Consider the following 22326-nt stretch of genomic DNA (forward strand, 5'->3'; position numbering starts at 1 on the left):
TATTTAAATTCATTTAAATTGTTATTCTCAGATTTTAGATATATATCTTTCAAAATTCTTAGAATATTTTTTATGCTTTAGGAAAAGTTAAAAAATTGACTACATTTTAACGTATAATCTTGGAATTTACGCGCCATATTTATATGAAAAATTTATTCTTTTTACTTTTTTTTTTTTAATATTAGATTCTTTGCTCCTATTTTGATTCTTCGGTGTTATTGCTCTCTTTCTTCTTATTTTTGAAATTTTTTTTAAATTATATTTTTAAAAATTTCATTTTAAAATTTTGAAATTTTCTCATTGCTAAAATTTCTAGAATTATTAAAATTTTATATAAAATGTCCTTTATATATCCCTTTTCTGTTTTTTCAAATGTAAAAATTTTTCAAGTTTTATTTTCATCAGTAGAGAAGAATATATTGTAGAAAGATATTACAAGAAAATTTATAAAATAATCAATTGTCATTTAAGTGAATTTTAAGTAAAGAATTCCTTTCGATTCTAACTTTGTAAAATAAATATGTACAATAATCAGATTATAATTTTTGTAAAAATTGATCCTCTTAATGATTGCAAATGATTATTGATCATCATTACATTCATCAATTACAAGATGAATGATGTTCAAAATCTAAGAATAGATGGCAAGATACCTATCTTACTCATAAATACGTTATATTATTATTACATTTTTTTTTATAGATTATATATATTTATAAATAAATATATTTTATATATACATAGAATATTTATAGAATATAGAATATTTTTTTCTATTATATTATACTTTTTCTTTGCCAATAATATTTTTATTTATTTCTTATAACTTCTCTCTTTTTTTATATATATTATAAATGAATATGAATATTTCATTTTGCTTATTCTTTTAAATTATTTTTTATTTTTTTAATTAAATTTTATTTCTTTATTATTATTGTATAAAATAATTTCGATAGAAAAAAAATATTATCTAAATTTGTATATCTCATGCATGATAAAAGTTTAAAGCTTTTCCCTACGTATTATAATATTATTACAAAAGATAAACAAGTTGAACATTTTGCTCTTGTGTAAAAGTTGGCTCTCTTTTATTAGTCTTATAGTCTAAGTCCTTTCACTGAATAATCGTACGACACCGAATATCCTTTTAAAACGGCTACAAATAACCTTCATCCATTTAAGTAATTTCTGAAAGAGATTTTAAAACGCACCTCATGCTCATATGCTTAATTTCACCAATTTTACCAGCCGTATTATTTCTATATTCATCGCTTTCCCTCATTTGAATCTAATTCATGCGATATATTTTGTTCATACAATTCATTCTTAAAACGAGCAGAAAGTATATACCTATATGAATTGTAATTAAACATATAATAAATATATGACTTAAAAAAATACATATGATTTATATTCATCTTTATGTAACAAACATTGAATATCAAAAATTTGTTCATATTTTTCTCTTGAAAAAGACATTTATATAAGAGTAAAATAGTAATATAGTATAGTAAAAATAAAAGTAAAACTCACTTCTGAAGAGAGAAATTAAAGAAATGTCGAAAATTTAAAAAATAATATTTTATTTTTAAATTATTATTTTTATAGTATTAAAATAAATTTAATAAAAGACATTATTTTCTGATTATCATAAAATGTGGAAATAAAAAATTAAAGTATGCTTTTATGATCCTTGAAAAAGTATAAAAAATATTTCTATGAAAATCATTCTATATAATATTTTAAAAATATCATCATTTTTTAAATTTTGATAAATATCGTTAAACAATTATGACAATTCAGATTGGATTTAAGTTGAATTGTTTAATTTCAATTTTTGTTGAATTCTTAATAAATATTATTTATAAAATATAGCATACAAATTGAAATGAAATATATTATAAATGAAATATGTTATAAAATTAAATAACTTAATTCAAACTAATTTAATTGAAAATTGAATTCAAACTAAACAATTTTATTGAAAGATATTGTAATTTCAAAATATAATGATATCTAAAAAATATTTATATACAAATCATTTTTTAAAATATTTTTCTCTTAAAAATATATTTAAAAATATATTCTTAAATAAATAATGGTGGTAAAAAACTATTATATATCATTGTTATAATATTAATCTAGTAATATTAATCAATTATATTGATATTTCATTTGCAATTTTTTTTCAATAATTTTTCAAATATTTAAATATTACAATTTATAAAAATTAAATTGAAATTGAATTTACAATATATTTTTAATAATCAAAACAATAAATGTATCATAAAATAAATATCAATAAATATATTTTATATATACTATAAATTATTTTATTTACATTTTCCAATTATATAGCAATATGTTATATATTCCTTGCAATCTTTAAAAATTAATGCCTACAAAATCACAAACCTATGATGATACAATCACGAATCTTCAACTCCATCAATATATTCCTGATTTTTACAGAATTTTTTCAAGCATCATTATCCACTTATCAATTTCAAACACGTTTGATACGTTAATAAATTAATAAAAAACCCAAGTGAAAAACTGAAATCACAATTACTTATGAATCTAATGTTTGCGTTCGAGAAACCATCATCGATCACACGCTGTTCTATCCGGGTAATGCTAATCGAGCACGCAGAGAGACCCGGCATATTATGGTTCGCGCGGAAAAATAATAGGCCGAGCAGGTCACTATGGCGACATTATCCCGTTAGGCTTGAAAGTATATTTTCTACTTGTTGTGGCAATGACTGTGCCGCTGCGCTGACCGGTGTACCAAGCCTCTTTGCAGGCCGTCAGTACAACGTCGAACGCCGCCACCAGACCAAGATTATCGCTTCGGCACCTGAGCCTTATTCGGTTAACGACTGACAGTTACACATACACGCATAACTTGGATATACGCTCGATGCTTTTGCACGTGTGTACATATCATTCATGCTTGAAGACGTTAATAAATAATTTTCCTGAGATTCGTTTCGTGTAGTTAACACATTCATGACGTATTACTATACGTTATATAATATGTATATGCTGTAACATAGTTTAATACTATTTGTAATGTAATCGAGATTTAATTAAATGAGGATAAAATGTTAAATGGAAGCGAAAATTTTTTAAAGAAATATTAGAAAATTTATAAGAAATTATTGTTTATATGATCTTATTATAAATAATATTATGTTATATATATAAATTAAATATTATATTAAATTATGAAATTATAAAATCTCAGAAAATACTTTGTAGTAGAATAATAATAGTATATAAAGAGATAATTAGAAGCTAAATTTATTATTTTTGTGTTATTTTTTATAAAATCATTAGATTTTTTCATTAATAATTTATGATTATTTGATTTATTATAGTATATTAAATAATAATTAATAATTTTTGTATATTATCCTTTAAAAAACGCATACATTTTGTGATAAATAAGTAATATCGATTAATAATATATAATTCTATCTAATTTCTAACAATTTATTAATTAATAATATTGATTAATAATATATATTATTATATTATATATATTATATTATATTGTCTAAAAGTTCAAGATCATAAAAAATATTCATATAAATTGACTATAGAAATTTCGTGATTTCATTTATTTATTTATTATTTTTTTTTTAATAAGAATATATTATTAATGTATTTTTATAAATGAAGAATGAATATCTTTATTTTTATATATTTGGCTTATGTAAATTCAATTTATAGAATGATGTAAAATAAAATTTTGAATAAATATACAAATAATACAAATCAAGTCAAATCAAAGTAATTAATAAAATATATTATAAAAAAAATATCTGTAATTACAAAATAAAACACTAACTGATCAATTATTATTTTAGATTCATTTTTAAGTTTATACATTGCCATACAGTTTGTGAATTATTTTCCAAAAGTTCTTCTTTTCTACATAATATCTTTTTCGATATTGTTTCATCACTATTTTTCGTCATAATTCCAAAGATTATAACATATATAAATCAAGTTTATAATGATCATTACTTGAGATACATACAGTAGCTTCATTTGACGCTTGATGTACCAGTCTCTGTATTAACAAGAAGTGGCAACATTGAAGGAATTCGATCTCGATATTGCACGTTCCAAGATACATTCCAATTAGACATTCCATTCTAGATGAATATCTACTATCTCCTCAAGATAGTAAAATAATCCATCATAATAAATTTAAACATCTATATAACTGCAAAAATCTAAATATCTGATTGATATTCTAATTTCTCTAAATAATCTATCCATCATTTTCTATTTTTAACTATTTGAAATCTTTAAAAAGAAATTTTATAAATAATATTAATTTTATTCATCCGAAACAGATAAATTCATCATCTTTCACTAACTTGTTCAACATTTCTTTATTTAAAATGTAATTAATAATATTTAAAAATCTAATTTTAGATTATATTGCATATATTTTTTAAAAAATCTTATAGTATATTTTAAATCATATGTATTAAAATATATAGAATGTATTAAAAACACAATGTTTTAAATATATATTTATAAAATATTATAAATAAAAATTTGGTTTGAAATAATATCAAAATATAACTTTGTTAATCTTTATTCGATTCAGAATATATTTCTATAATTAAAAAAATTATCAATTATAAAAACATTTTATAAATTCACATTTCTCATTTAAAAATAAAAATGAATAATAATGTTAAAATATTTAAAATTAAATTCTCAATAAAAATAGAATTTTAATCCAAAATCTAAAATAAAATAAGTTTCAAAATAAAAAAAAAAGCAAAAAATCTTACAAATCTATATTTCATTCAAAATACATATAATGAACTAAGAAAAGCCTGGCGGTTCTAAAATTTGCTCTAAAAGGGTTCTAAAGAAAAGAAAAATATATAAAATAGGATTTAATTAGTTTTATTTTTTTATCAATATAATAATAAAATAAAAAATACAATTTGAAATAAAATAATAAATATAATATAATAAATATACATACAAAACAAAATATATAAAAAAAAAAGTAAATTATAATCCACTAAAAAAATGGATTAAATTTTCAAAAGTTAATGTTATATAAATTTAATTCTCAATTCTTTTTTACAAATTCATTAATTTTATAGTATCAATTTATTATTTTCAATGAATAACATAAATATACTTATTTATATTAGTTTCCATTATTTTAATAAATGATTAATCTTTTTTTCTCAATCAAAGAAAAAATTACTTTATCATTAACAATTAGTATTTCAAAATTTTTTCAAATTTGAGATTTCTTTTGAGTTTAGAGCTTTTAATGTCCGTCAAGTCTAATATTTGTTAAAAATATTACTGCAAATATAATTTATAATAGAATAATAAATTTCAAATACTATCAAGATTCTGATTAAAAATAAAAATATAAAGAAAGAAGATAAAATAAAAATTACAAGAAATAGAAAACAGGAATAAAAAATTCTTTTTTAAGATTTGAAGTTATTTGAAAGTGCATGATATTGTAATTAAAAAACAAAATAATCCAAAAAGATTATTAACGGGTCGTATAAATGTATAATTCTTTGGTCGCTTTCGCGAATGGTCGCGCGACTTCTTCCTCTTCGAGCCTCTTTTCACCGAGTCCTCTTCTTCCTACATTCCCTCCGCGTCGCTGATTTCCCCAGAATCCATGCGCGCGAACACAGATTCCTTTCAAAATGAGCCAAGCGGACGCGCAGATTCGCACAGTTTTACGGTGTTTACCTTGGTTTCTGCTATTCTGAGACGCGTTGTGTATGAACAGAATACACCACGCTCTCGGATTTTTTAAACATTCTTCTATCGTGTCGTGATGCTTTTTATTGTTGGAATTATTTTCAGCGCACAAACCAGACGGCCGCGAAAATCGACACGTTTGTTCTGTGGTTATCCAAAAAAAACCCATGCCTCGTTAAAAATCTGTCCTAGCTCTTTTTCTTCATTTATATCGCAAGAAACATTAGAAATGAAATTTTCAAGATTTATAACGATTATTAAGAAGAATTAAATAAAATGTACACAAAGAATAAGTTGTAAAAAATGACAAAATGTTTTACTTAAGAAAATCGTAATTAAAATTATATGAGAAATTTATATTTTTTAAGAAAGATTATTTAAAAATTACTACATATTGAAAAGTAAAAAAATATAAAAAATTTGTAGATAAATAGAAATTTCATTCATTATTTGTTTGTATTTTATGTATATATTTTTTAATATATATATTATTAATGTATTTTATATATAAATATAATATTTTAATTTATTATTTATTTTTTAAAAAAAATTTATTTGTAGAATTTTTTCATTGCTTCAATTGTCAATTTAACTGATTGTAAATTTATTATTGAGAAGATATGATAAATTTCAAAATGAAAAAAATATATATTTTTAGAAATGACTCAGTATTTTTTATTTAAACGATACTTACTTTAAATTACTTATTTTAAATCATTTTAAATCATTCAACTTTGACCGGATTTTGCATTCCCAAATTAGCGGACCCTTTTTACAAAGAAGACGTTTTTCTATTTCTTCTTTCTTTCCGTGAAGGGATCAATATTGACAAATTTTCAGTATAACGGGAACGAAGATAGTCAAACAGTCATCGCTATTGTCGTCAACAGGTCTGTAGACCCGTGTCCCTTCATTCTTTTGGAAAAACCTTCGATTATTTTCGAAGAAACTAGTTTGTAGAAAGTGCAATGGACAACCATGAAAAATTTCTTCTTTATAAACAAGTCAATCCTCTTGTCACAATATATCTTATTGTCCTTCAGGAAAAGTGACAATGATTGAATAAGAAAAAAAATAATTTTCAAGATTGAAAAATCAGAATTAAAGTAGAATTGAATTAATTAATGAATTAATCGAAGAAAAAATATTTGAGAAAAATTGAGAAACATTTAAAAAAAAAATAGTAAAATATAAAATTAGCATTAAGTAGGTATATTTTTATAAATAAAATATTTATAATAAATTAAATAAATTTTATTTAAATAAATTTAAATAAATTTGATTTATATCAATAAAATATTATCTTTGATTAAAATTTTTTTGAAAATTTAATATTATTTAAATTAAATATTATTAAATATTATTTAAATTAATTTCTTTTTCGTTGTAATCTAAGTATTAATTATTATTTTTGTTGCATTTCAAATTTTTCAAATCACCATTTTCCATTTTTTCCATACATTTTTTTACGCATATATAATCAATAATATTTTTCAAAATATTAAAATATTAAAACTCATTGAAACTCATATGAATATATGAATATTCAAATATTAAAATAATATATAAAAATCTAAATTTTATTTTTGAAAACACAAAACTCATTATTTACTTTTATGTCTTCTAAAAGTACTCAACGAGTATAATATAAAAATAATAAATTATATAAAATATCCAAAAATCATTATATTAAAAATTATAAATATTTAAAAATGCATATCTTACTTTATTTTGATATCATATTAGCTTAGCTATATATAATTACATTTAATAAAATTAATCGGTGATAGTCAAATGAAATATTTTGTTTGTAATGATGATAGAAAATAAATATTCCACGCTAAAATTGTAAATATATCTTACTTTTGTATTCCAAATAATAATATAAATTGCTAATTAAATTTAGATTAGCATAAATTTGATTTACTTTGGACTTAAAATATCTGAGAATCATTATTTTATTTTAATCCTATATCTTAAATTTCGCAAAGCATTCAAAAAATAGCTCCAGATCAATATTAATTATATTTATATTTTTATTTGAATATATATAATTTCTAATTTATAATAACTTCAAAATTTACATTATTGAATTCTATTCGGTAAATATCAAAAAATAATAATAATAATAATAATAATAATAAAAAAATAATCATAAATTAAAAAGTAAATCAAAAATGTTATCTATAATAAAATTTAATCGAAAAATGATAATAAATAAATATATATAAATATATAATTAATGAAAGATATAAAGGAAGGATATATTTTTAATAATTACAAAGACAATATTCGAAATATATGTCTTGAAAAATATTCCCCATACATGCAATAAATTGCATTCTCCATGTTAATTTACAATTCATCTTCGATGACTTGAAATTCCATCTACTGTTTTACGAGAAAAGACGACCCTTAGAGTGTTCGTAAGTTAGTATGAGATAAAGTCGATACTCGACGACTTGCTTAGGACTGTAGGGTGATTCTCTCTTTTCGCCACGAACGTTCGAACAGGCCTGACAGCTGGATCGACCGATGAAACACCGCTTCGGTTCGAACACACCAGCCTAAAATTTTATAGCTAAATATTATCTGCTTGTTCCCGTGCCCATTTCTGTGTATGATCCGCACATCTGGACATTGCTCCCGCCTTAGCTATTTCTAATCTAACGCAGTTGCTTATTCGTTACTGCTAACCAGCCAAAACTAATAATGTAGCGATGGGATTGAGTCGCAATTATTTTCATTTATTAAATGCTTAAGAAATTGAGGTCTTGATGAGTGATGGATGGATGTAATTTATGAAAGATTCTTTCAATATTACTTTTTTTTTCTAAATAGCAACGTTAAAAACAGATATAGAAGATCTTACTTAATATAAAAAAGTTGTATTATAGATAATTAATATTAATTTGAATGATCTTGATTAAAAATAATTATAACAAATGATTGAAATATGTTTTTGATTAACAACAATGTTAATGATTGAAATTATAACTAATTTGTTATTATAATATACTGAAATACTACATTATAATGAAATAAAATAAAATTCAAAGACATAAAAATATTGCATGTATAAAAAATCATTTAATACATTATAAAGCATTAAATTAATATTCTAAGATCTTTATAAAGTTTTTAAAAAATTTTGAAATTCTTAATATTAAATTTTTTTTGTGAAATCTTATATTTTTAAAAAAAAATTTTTATCAATTATTTTCAAGTTATTATATTTGATGACAATTAATACTAGAAACAATTTAAATTTTTTAAACCAGATGTTTTAATTTTTAATGATTTTATGATTATAAATCATAAATTAATAAAGATTAATTTGTCAATTAGTTTTCTTCTTACTAATCTTAACAAGTTTAAATGTTATAAAAAGTATTATTTTGAACTTTTTTTTTATATTTTTAATTGGTAATTGGTCTTAATTTTTAAGTTCTTCGCAAAAAACTTTCTGTATTACATTAAATTCAATATATATATGTATATATGCATTCGTAGCATGATTTAAATCATTTATATAAATAAAATATAACAGATAACATGTGACCACATTTAAGTTAATTATATTCATCTATAGCGATCTTAGACATTCTATATATTCTTCAAATCCGCGAAAATAAAATTATAAAACAATCTTTAGATAACTGAAATTGCAATGATCAAAGTTAGTTTTTCTTTATACATGCAGAATATTAATATATCCGTGAGATCTTTGAAGAGTCAATTCTAGAAATCAAAATAAATAAAAATTGATATACAAAATGATATACAAAAATTGATTGATCGCATACGTTTCATAAAAAAATTTTAAAAAAAGTCCTGTTTCAACCTATAAGAAAATAAATTTTTAACAAATTTATTATATTATATTATTGTACATATTGATTAAGTGGTGGTATATACATATATGATGTTATATATATATCACCACTTAAGGAATTGGCAATCAATATGTACAATAATATACGTATATCAATTATATATATATGTATATATATACTGTTACACATATAGACAAAATTCAATAGTATCAAAATATATTTTTTGCAAATAATTTAAAAATTAAAATCGATCGATTATATGTAAAAAAAAAAAAGTTACTCAATGAAATCTTTTATTATATTAAAATATATTTTAAGCTTATTAAAATCAATAAAAAGAAAGTAAAATGATGTTAATAAATATTACTATAAAGTTATATAAAATTATATAAGTGAATATAAAAATTCTTTTATTAGAAAATTTATTAAATCTCATTACTATTAAATGTGATTCTATATTATTAACATCGATTAAACATATTCCTCCAAGTTTATATCATAACTGATTTATTTAAATTAACTATCGAATTACATTTTTTTAGAATTTAAGTAGATTCCTAGTAATTTCTATAGTAATAGTATACAACCAAATGATTTTTATTTTCGATATGTTTCGTCGATCAATGAATGATAATGCAAATAAATGGGCATATGTACTTCAATATCGATCATTGAATAAGTTAAATGAACTTGTAACAGAGAGCGAAGAACAATATTTGAGTATCCGATTGCTTAGTTTAGTTACTTAATCATACTGTAGTGCATGGTTGAAAATTGAATATGGTTGTCTATGCTGCCTGCGGGGCGAATCAATAGCACTTCACGCACCGAGCATCATCGGGCTGACGTAATACACAAATCAATGTTCTGTGAAACGAGGATTTTTTCTTCTTGTTCAATCAATGGAATTAAATAATTACATAATAATCACGTAAAATCGAATACATTTATTATCATATGGATTTAACCATTAATTATTTTTATTACTTTTATTAAGAGTGTCTATCTTTTGTTTTCAAAATACACTTTACATAATATTCATTTTGTTTATGTGAAAATCTTTTGATATATGTATATATAAAAAAAGTAAGAAAATTATTATTATATAAAATTGTATTATATAACATAATATATTGTATCATATACATATAAAGAAAAACAAAGATCTACAAAAAAATAAAAAATTTAATAATTAAATTACATTAATTTATGAATTAAATTCGTCTTAGAATTCAATTCAGAAATTACATATCTAATAATTAAAAGAAATGATAATTGCAATTAATCAAAAGATTTTTTATTATTTATAATTAAACATGTTTCAAGCTATTATTATTATCAATTTTAAAAACATGATCAACATTGAATGACTTCAAAAAGTTAAAAAACCTAATAAAGAAAAAATTAGAAAATTTTAAATTAAAAGAACTATACAAAAAATCACGAAATCAATTAATCCTTTCAACTATTATTCATAAAATTGAATAATGCAAACATTGAGGAATCCATTAGATTTTTAGCAATCGCATTCATTAATTATTACATATATTCTAATATAATATTTTAATATATTCTAATTAAAAAAAAAAAATTAGTTCCATAGCGTCAGTTAAATATATCTCGCATAAATCCATATTCTCGCTCGTCAAATGAGCGATAGCATGAACATTGTTGGCGACGCTTCTCCGTCGTCGCGTCTACGCTGAAGATATCGAACGTCACTCGACTCTCCGGCCATTTCGAAGAAATATGGGGCAAGGCCGGCACCTTGGTCCAAGAAGGGCGCATGTCGACTCGACAAACTCTATTATCCGACTATACATAGTTAACCCCTGACTATGCGCATCGGCTCGTCTGCGCGAGCACACTTATACGAATGTACGCAACACTTATACGGATTCTGTGGTAGAGGCATGTAGAAAGGAAAAAGAAAGATCGTAGAAATAGAAGAGAAGAAAGAGATGGAGAAGGAGAAGAAGGTTGATGCTACTCGATGAGTGAACTGGTGAACGAGCAATACAATGAAGAAAGGGCGAAAAGAAGATGGAAATGGATACATAGACTATGCGAGAAAGAGAATGGACAGAGGGCATATTAGCGAGGAGAGCATGACGTACACAGTTATATAGTTCTCAATACATATGTATGCATGCTTGAATGTGCACCTACATAGCCTGTTACACATCGGACTCACGAGCCGTATTGAATATTAAACCAATAAACAGGAGAGGAACGGTTACAGATGGTCGAGGACACTTGGCAACGCTGCCAATAGACGGAGCCAGAGCCAGTTCAAGCCTCGCTCTCAGTGGCGCTGCGTGGTGCGAAGGGGAAGAAGGAAGCTGCGCCGACAGCGCCGCCACGGTTCTCTAACGCACACGCCAAATGAGGAGTGGTTTTAAGAAAGAGAGGGTAAAGGATTGTTGGGAGAAAAGAGTGAGGGTGGCTTGCTGTGGAGGGGTGCAGGAATTGGAAGCGGATAAACGAAGGGGCCGACATGAGTGCTGAGAATACTACGTGCACCTCGACTCGTATACACGCTTATTCTTCTAGCGGGTGTTCGTATTGTCGAAGTCGTCGCAGTTTCATTGGAGAAAAGAAAGAAAATCGATGATGTTTTTTAGACCCCGTACCACGTATTGTTACGTTTTTTTCCTTGGCCCATTGAAGTGACATATGGGGACTGAGCATAGAGTTAGACTAATGCTTCGTGGAAAAGAAACGCGTTCGAAGCGCCACCGTGGCGCTGAATGTAATTCGGAAATAAAAAAAGAAGAAAAATTAATTTTTTTTTTTGAAGAAATTTTGAATATGGGAAAATTAATTTAAAAGATATTTAAACATTTATATAAACAAATTATTTATATAATTTTTGACAAAATAATTGAGAAAATTTTTGTTAATTTTCTGTTGGTATAATTGATACCTATTCCTGATAAGTTTTTTATAAAATATATATTAATTGAAAAATATTTATCAAGATTGTTTTTTAAAATTTTAATATATTTGATATTTATATTAATAATTCAAGATTAAAAGATCAGAAAATATCTTAAAAAGATAGAAAAAAAATATTTTCCCTGTTTCAAAGAACAGACAAAGAGTGCTGCAACCTAACGGCAGATAGCTGAAGTTCTGAACTACATACAATGTCTGGCGCGAGAAAATACATTTTGAAAGGTCGGAAAAACGTTATGTTCAACTTTGCTATAATTTTCATGCTGTTATCCTAAAAATCAGTTATCGAACACACTACTTATTTCTCTATCTTATAATAAATAATTTTCTTATGATTTAGTTATTTTCATCATAAAACATGATTCAAAGTATCTCATATGCATCAAAATATTATCATATATATGATATATTTTATAAACAATGCATATTTTTAATCACATCATCTAATTGCATAACAATTAGAGCACAATCAATTGTTTCCATTTACAACCTATTTATTTTCAAATTATTTTACTTACAAGAAGAAATTAAATATAAAGATCTATTTCTTTCAATAAAATTTAAACAATCTTTCTCTTAATTTCACAAAAGACGATTTCCATGACAAAAGAAATGAATCTTTCTTAATCAATTAATTTAAAAATACTTATGAATCTAAACATTTCATAAGTGAATATCATTCACATTATATTCTACTAGCAATATATATACGGATGTTCCAACATATATACCGGCAGCACATAACCGTTTTAAGAAGTTTAATTCTCCGTCCTTGTAAACCACCCTGTAATGCACACAAGCAAGTCACGGATCTGCAGTCGAAAGAAGAGAGCCGCCAAGAACTGTCGCTGGAGAATAGAGAGTAGTGGGGCCGAGAATGAAAAAGGACAGTGAATCGAGCAAAGTAGATGACAGGAAAAAGAGAGTATACCAATAAGGAGAGAAAAAGAACGAGAAAGAGAAAGAGTCAACGAAACATTGAACGAACAACGAACAAAGACGGAGGAACAAGGGCCGAGAAGTATTGGGCGAGAGAAAAAGTGCAAGAAAAGAGAAAGAAGGAAAGAGAAACAGAAGATGGCAAAGTGGTGGGGATGCGTTCGCGCGCTCATCGAAATAGTGGGGATAGTATAAGAGTGAGCTACGAATTGGTGGAGGGGAAATGGAAGTAAGAAGAGGTGGGTGACGACTCACACACACTGTTCGAGAGGAGAAGAGGTTAAAGAGGGGAATCAGGCGCGACGTCGACGAGAAGGTCACGCACCGTAGTCGCCACATTATTTAAATAATGTATTATTTCTATCTGGTCGGCTATGTGTATCTTGCGCGCGACTGAACCGAACGAAGGGAGAAAGAAAAAGACAAAGAAAGAATGAAAGAAAAAGAAAGAGATAGCGGCGCGAAGAAGCAAAGCGTGGGACGTCGTAGAAAGGTGGTTGGGGGCAGAGTGAGAGGATGCGTCTGCAAGATCCACAGACACGAATTCCATTGCCTCCTTCCTTGTGCGGGCCACAAAGCGTCTAGAGGAAAGTGAGAGATAAAATGAGCAAAAGCAAACAGAAAAGAGAAAAGAACATTGCTTGATTGAAATAATAATAAACCATAGATTGTCCTGTTAGTGAGGAAATTACATTAACCGATTCCGAAATTAGTCTGTGTAAACTAAAGATTTATTTTTTATAGGATTAATTTTCCTTAAATTATCAGAATTATCTTTCTACATTAAAATCATAATTGTGAAAAAATATTAAAATTGATAGTAATAAAATATTATGAAAAAAACATATTTTTAATTATCAATTTTGATCACAATTCTTTCTCGTGCCATCAAATATTCTTATTGACGGTTTTATTTGTGTGCTCGGAATTTCCATTGCATATGTTCGTCATTAGTTCATGAACTCATTGTGAGTCAGTCTCTGCTGAACGAAAAGATTCTTTCTTCGTGATTCTGTTCTTCTTTCCCCTTCTCTCTTTCTTGCGTCTACCAATCATATCGTTCACTTAGAAATCAGTGTTAGAGCATACATACGAAAATCCGATTTGCAACGCGCACGCGTCTATGAGTGTATACGCATTCATGCGCGCGCGCGTGCATGCTTCACAACTACATGCACACCGCTTCTCTAACATAAATGACCGTTGCTGGCCTATTGCTACCAACAGTTTGCTTGCCAGCGACTAACTTGTGCTTCGGAGTAAAAGATTTTGTTCTGACAAGCAGCTAGCCACTTCGTGTACTACAGAATGAATGTTTTCATCCATATACAGTAGCGCGTGCGCGCAACCTGATAGGAAATGTATTGGTACAAAATATATACTTACTTCCATGTAGGAACTACTGTCTAACGGGTGCAAGGATAGGTTAGGATCACTATAGACCACAGAAATCTCATACACAAGCTACCATAGAAATAACGTTTGTATAATTACCGTGTAACTTTTTAGACGAAACTGGATACTTGGCCCGTGCCATGGCTTGTTTATATGACAATTTAGTTAGATATATTGGTTAATGGATAGTGATTTGAAATCTGTTTTAGAATTGGGATATTCTTATTTTGAGAATTAATTGATAAAAAATGATATTTTAAATCGAAAATACATATAAATTTGAAGGTATATGAATAAAAATATGAATTTAGAAAAGATTTATATATAAATAAGAAATATATTAGAATAAAATATATAAAAAACAATAAAAAATTTATTATATAAAGAATTTTAATTTATAAAATATAAAAAATAATAAAAAGATAAATATAATACAAAAATAAATATATTTAATATATATGTAAATACAGTATTATAATTGTATCTATTATAATATTTTATTATGATTACAAACAAATGTATTAATATATAATATATAAATTATAATATAAATGTCTATTACTATTATAATATATACGTAAATATACTATATTTCTATGAAAAAGATTTAAAATTTTTAATTATTATTGAAAATAAATGAAACTAATCATTAAACTATGCAATTTATATATATATATATAAATTGCATAGTTTAATGATTGGTATAATATATATATATATATATATACATTTTACGTGATTCATTTCTCAAAGTTTCGAATACTTTCTCCTATAACATCATATAAATTCTATTTAACTTAAATGTAAAACAAAATCTATATATAAATTTCATTATATGTCAAATTTATTCCTAGTTTTACATTCAATCAGTTTCCAAACATTAACATCACGATTCCAACATAATCTATACAATCGCCAACTCTTTTTTTCATAATATCGTTTAAAGTTCACCTAAATAATCAACGATATGCTGCGCCCCGTTCCGGTTTGCAATCAATTCATCTCGACAAGGTCATGATTGGTCGTCACGAACGTCGCGGATATCGTGCGCGGTTCACACGAATGACACTCGCGATAGAAGAGAAAGTCAACGCTCTAAATGTCCGAGAGTGAAAGATCGACTGTGAGACTCGCAATCGCGTTTTACCCGATTTGTACATGGAGGGGAGGATTCTAGATTGGTAAGTAAACATTCCTAATAAAATGGAAGTATTTTATGGTCTGTTACTCTTTTTTGTTTTTTTTCCTTCCGTTCTTTTCAATAAGAAAATTGAATTTATCGGTCTCATTGCAAATAAATTGTTCAATTTTTTTCCATTTAATTTTTCATCGCTTGCAATCATCAAAAGAAACGACTATGAGCGATTTTTGATAATCAATACTCTCTCGCCTATTTTCAATGATTTCATACTCTGATTCTAGCCGATACAAAACTCGCATGCATTCTCTAAAAACTTTCACAAACAGTTTTCGCGGATATCACGCAAATCCGGTATCTCATATTTGTTTTCTCGATCTGAAAAATTAATTTAACAACATGTACTAGGCACACTAAAGTAACATCGGGCCACGAGAAGGTCTTTGATTGTTTTCTGTGTATTATCTAGATAATTGATCTCGCCATCTGTAAGCAGCGTTGTTAACATTGATTGCGAAGGGTGATCAATACCCAGTAGCAGCGTGCGACTATCACTCGTGCCATAAGGGTTCTATTTCCCCTCCCCTCCCCCCTTCCTCCATGTAAAGAGGAGAGAAGGACTATGTAAAGTGTAGAGTGACAAAGACATAAACACGATAGAACGAAGATAGAGTACAAATTTTGAGGGGCGCGGAGAGAAGAAAGAAAGAGACGGTGGGCAGCCGAACAGGCAGAAAAGAACGAAACTTGTTGTGTGTAGACGATGGTAAAGCTGTGAAAGAGGGAAGGGAAAAAGAACGAGAGAAAAAATGAGAGAAAGAATGAGAGAGAGAGTAAAAGAGAGAAGCGCACGCCATGCCGTGCCACGCGACACGTGAGCCGTCGCTAACAGTGGACAATGAAATTACTTCGGCGTGTATCGCACGGTATTGATCCATTCTCTCTTTGTCGCTCCCCTTTGCAGCTATCTCTTGTTCTCCATCCAAGGAACCAAGCCTTCATAAGTAAAGCTGCGAACGTTGCTTCTTACTATATACTATTTTTACGGTGTCCGTAAAAATTTTTGTTCTGGTTATATTTTATTTCAATTGTGTAATAAAATATGTGTAAATATAGAGAATAGAAAATTACTAAAAGTTTAAAGTTTTAAGAGAAATTTTAAGACGTTGTTTAAGATAATCAATTTAGTTGAATACAATTTGGAAGAATTAAAAATACGATGAATTATTAAGAATTTGAATTATCGAAAATTATCAACTTTTGTTTTCTTAATGATACTTGATACTTGAAGATTCTTTTTCTAAACATTCGAAATGAAATCGAATATGCGCGCCAAACATTACACATAGTTGGCTCACGCTGCAATGTATGTGTAAGTTATGGAACGTTATATAATCTTCTTATATAAAATTAGAGAATAAAATTCTATTGCAGAATTTTAGTATCTTATTGGCTTAAATGCAAAATATAGATGAACCTATTAAGAGAATTATTAAATTAGAATTTAATCGATTTGAATAAGATTTGAAATATGTTATTAAAATCATAATTTTGAATTTGATAATTATTTAGAATAATCAACTTTCAATAATTTTTGAATATTTTATAGAAATCAATATTTTGAACAACATTATATATATAAAGATTATTATTATATTAAATTTTCCTATATTATATTTATGTTTTATTATATCATTAACGTATACGCTGTTTATATAAATACATTATATAATTAGTATGACGACTAAAATATATAACGAGTAAACCGATCAAAAAGATTTACTTCCTTTTATATTTTAATGGATTAAAAATCTTAATTCCAATTTAAGCATTTTTCAGATTCACGGAATATGAAAGTAATATATAAAAACAATCATTGGGCGAATGAAATTACAATTGAAATTATGATAATGGCGATATCAGCATCATATTTAATATCTTCGGTTGCTTATTTTATATTTTATTTTCGCATTCTGCGAATTCGATTTATACCATGTTTATGTACAAAACATTAATATAGTCATGAGATATCTTTAGAAAAAAGTTAATTTTAGATGTCAAAATAAATATGAAAATTAATATAAAAAAATATCGGTTGAGACTTATTTATTAGTTATTAATTATAAGTTATATTTAAGTTTATGTTAGATAAAGGAAAATTTTATAATAAAATATATAAAATTTTCAATAAAAAAAAAATAAATCTAAGTAGATAAATGAATCTTGATAAAAATTAAATTAAAAAAAAATTAAATCCAAAAAAAATTTAAAAAAGAATATTGCATTCATTGCATTCAAAATTCGCATTTAAAAAATAAATAAAAGAAAGTTCATTTATGACAAACCTGTTATCTTTGCGTTCATCGATCACTCAACACGACATGCGATATTTATGGAATTCCCCTGTTAGATTTATTGTCACAAAGATTTGAATTCTTCTTTATCGCTACCGAATAAATTTCTAAGACAAACTTTGGAACAGCAATCGAAATATTAATTAAAATCAATTAAATTTGTGAATATAATTTCTATGAATATTTTTTAAATATCTTTTTGAAGATATTGTCAAAATTTTCGAGAATCGAATGTTAAATCAAAAATTTAAATTTAGAAATTGACAAAATGAAATTGATAATTTGAACGATAAAAATCTTTGAATTATATTAATTTTTAATAATTTTATTAATTTGAAAAAGCAGAAATATCTAAATTTCAATTATCATTAATAAAGAAAAATAATAATACTTTTAAATCTAAAAGTAATTAATAATTATTAAAAGTAATTATTAATAAAATTATAAATAAAATTATAATAAAAAAAATAAATATTTTAAAAAAGGAAAAATAAAGAAATTGTAAAGTAATAAAAATTCAAGTCTCAATTATCATATAAAAAAAGTAATTTTTTACATGAAATAATAAAGATATTAAAAATTAAAAGATTAAAAAATATATTTTGATATATAGTTAATTTAAAATTCAAATATATATTTTATCATTAAATAATAATAAAAATAAGAAATAAAAATAAAAATTTAAATGCTCCAACGAAATTCAAAATCTTGTAATAAAATGATAAATTTTATAATACATAACAAATCAATTAAAAACTCCATACTCTAGAAATTATAATGTTGATGCAAGGATTGTTTTACATAGGAATAATGGAATCAAGATGGAACCTTGTCTCTATCGTTATTCATAATTTGTCGCGCACAAATTGTGTCACGAAAGGATAATTTAAAATATATGAGCCTTGGCAACTGAAAAGTCCAGAATCTATACTGTTTATGTATCTCGTAACGAGATAATACCAGTCACGACATATATCTAAACATAATATAAATATTGATATGCATTTGACAGGCTATCTTATTACACTTCTAGATTCTTGGTAGTTTAAGAATTTTTCTGATGCCTTGATCGTATAATTAACATTCTTAGATTTGTTCTTAAGATTTTTCACTTTCATTTTATTGCTAATTCATTGAAAATATTAAAAATACATTGAATAGAATTTTACTTTTTTTTTTATCAAAAAAGAATATTAAAATATCTTTTATAAAAAATTTATATATATATATTAAATTTTTATTAAATCATTATTATTTTATTAAATTAGGAGTATATTATATTATAGTTGTATTAGGATTGTCGAAAACACAATTAAAAATCACTAATTAAAACATTGAAATTCACGGAAATCACAAAAGAAGTAAAAGAAAAAAATCTCAATTTTTAAAACCATTCTAATCAATCAAATTACATATATGTATATTCCACTATATATGTATATAGTTACTTCATCTCCGCCACTTTTCAAATTTTCATCCGAATCCTTGATACCGCAACCATTCCCAGAATTGCTCCAGCAGAGTAGGAAACATTTGATTGTGGTGGCCACTTGCCACGATTTTGGAAACGCTATTCAACGTTATACATGTTTCCAATTTAATTCGCATCGTCTGATGCAAAAAGATAAAGAAAGAAGCAGTATGAGAAAAGAATGAAAAGAAGAAAAAAGAGTGAAAGGAAAAGAAGATTCAAAGATCCCCTTCAGGGATCTCGCAGACTACGTTACTCTCTGACAGAGAGCCACGCAATCGCGTCGATAGCTGCGGATCTTTCTCAAATCTCGACTATATTGGTACATCACGCTCTATCTATACATATCTGGTACATACAAACAATTTATGGCAAAAAATCAGTGAAATTGTGATAATAAAATTCCATTCAAAATGCCAAATTAATTAAACTTATATTCAAAAAATTCAGTTATTTGAATATGAATTTTTTATTATTCTAAAAAGAATTCATAGACATAAAAAATTAGTAAATTTTTATATTATTTGCTTATTATTTATTATTTATTAATTTTTATAATTTATTTACTTCTCAAATCATTATTTTAATAAAATTTTTAAGAAATGAAATTTAATGCTATTAACATTTAACAAATTATGTGCTGTAGTATTTCCTGGATTAATAGTAATGTTTTTAATTCAAGATAAACAATATTTTTTATTATAAATTATTTATTTAATTATTATTGAAATATAAGTAATCAAAATAGATCTAATAGATGTGATGACTGATGAAATTCACTTCCTTGAGTCTTTCTATCTTTCTACTGAATCATCTCAATTATTAATTCCTTTCAATGATAATTAAGATTATTATATAAAATTAAATTTTAAGTTAATTTTTATATAATCTTTATCACGATAGTTTTATATTATTAAATTATGTTTTCTGATATTTGCAATCTTTCATCATAATGATATAGCTCTACGATAATGAAAAAATTTATTTTAAAATCTCCATTTAAAATTAAGATTTTATATGCAGAATGCAAAATATCTCTATACTCGAATTCATAAATATTATTCAAGAAAAAACTGACTTTTCTTATTCCTGGCTTAATTTAATTTTTCAAGTATCGTAACATAAACAGAATATGTTGTATTTTATATAATAACAATAAATTGAAATCGTGAATGAACTGAAATTTATTGATCGACAATCTTCGTAGACTGTAAGCGTTTTCGAGGCTGATGCACCAGGCAGGTGGCAAGCAGTAGTCTCTTGAAAGGAATCGGAAGAAGAACGGTCGGTAGGCCTCTCGACCGATTATCGAGAACGCGGTCGACTGGCTGGTACGCCGTTGAAAACAAGCAAGACCAAAACGGAGAAGCTACGGAGCGGCGGTTCCCTTGACGGACCGAGACCTACCGTGGCCCGCCGTAAGGCACGCTATTCGGCAAAAGGTTGCGCGTACGAGAGAAATTGTGAACAAGACGAAGAAAGAAATGGGAAAGAGAAGGGATAATGCATGAAGGACAAAGAGATACAGAGAGAGAGAAAAAGAAAAAAAAGTTGAAAGAAAAGGCAAACAAGCCAGAATAAAGCCCATTGAACGGTGATGAGTTTCGTGGAAAGAACCGAAGTGTTCGAGAGAGAAAACGATCAAAAGAGACAGGAGGAAGAGACGAGTTTAATCCCGAAGCCGAAAACCTTACCAAAGAGTCTTGTACTTTCTTTGTCTGCTTTTAAACTTATAACCTTCTCAAGAATATTTGTTGGCAATTTTCTGAAATTTGATAGAACAAAATTGAAGGCACAAAATTCGCTTTCATTTTTGAATCGATCAATCTACATAGATCATCCTGGTCTATATTTACGTACATTACATTCAGATATTGTAATCGAACGGGAAATTTGAAAATAATAATTTAAATTGGAAAAAATATACGTGAGATATAAGATTTTCATTCGATAAAAAAAATTAGCTGAGAAAATATTATTGTGAAAAATCTTTCAATCCCTTTGCGTCTTGCACTCTGGTCCATCATTTAATACTAACTTAAATGCGTGTGTAAGCTCAACAGCGTTATCGTTGGTTATGCGTAAGATAATGAATTATCTTCATAGCTCTGAATAAGATAAATAAAAGCGTTCTAAACGTCACACAAAGTTACAATCCGTTACAATAATCGTGATAACAATTAAAGTAATCCACAAAAAACATTTATTTATTTTTTAATTTTTTTCTAAAATAATTAAAACAATTAACTATGTTATATAAAAAAATAATTTGTAATTATTTTAAATTTATAATGATTAATGATTTTTTTATACTTTTCAGAATTAGAATGTATTATAATTATAATTATCACTGTATTTAAAAAATAATTTTTTTACAAAATTTTTCAATATATCTAATCATTAATCCATTTGAACGAAAATTTTTTTTCCAATGTGTATTCATTCATGAATATTCATATT

General features: G+C 25.7%; 1 long non-coding RNA gene across 1 annotated transcript; it reads left to right on the plus strand.

The window, feature by feature from the left end:
- Positions 1-11130: 11130 nt before the first annotated feature.
- On the plus strand, positions 11131-17184 carry LOC147658323 (uncharacterized). The gene is made up of 2 exons (XR_015290759.1): positions 11131-16084; positions 16511-17184. It is a non-coding gene; the product is annotated as an uncharacterized LOC147658323 (long non-coding RNA).
- Positions 17185-22326: the final 5142 nt, after the last annotated feature.

This window comes from Apis florea, unplaced genomic scaffold (assembly GCF_048593485.1).
Source record: "Apis florea isolate Af1SG1 unplaced genomic scaffold, ASM4859348v1 contig_2291_pilon, whole genome shotgun sequence".
Taxonomy (NCBI): Eukaryota; Metazoa; Arthropoda; class Insecta; order Hymenoptera; family Apidae; genus Apis; species Apis florea.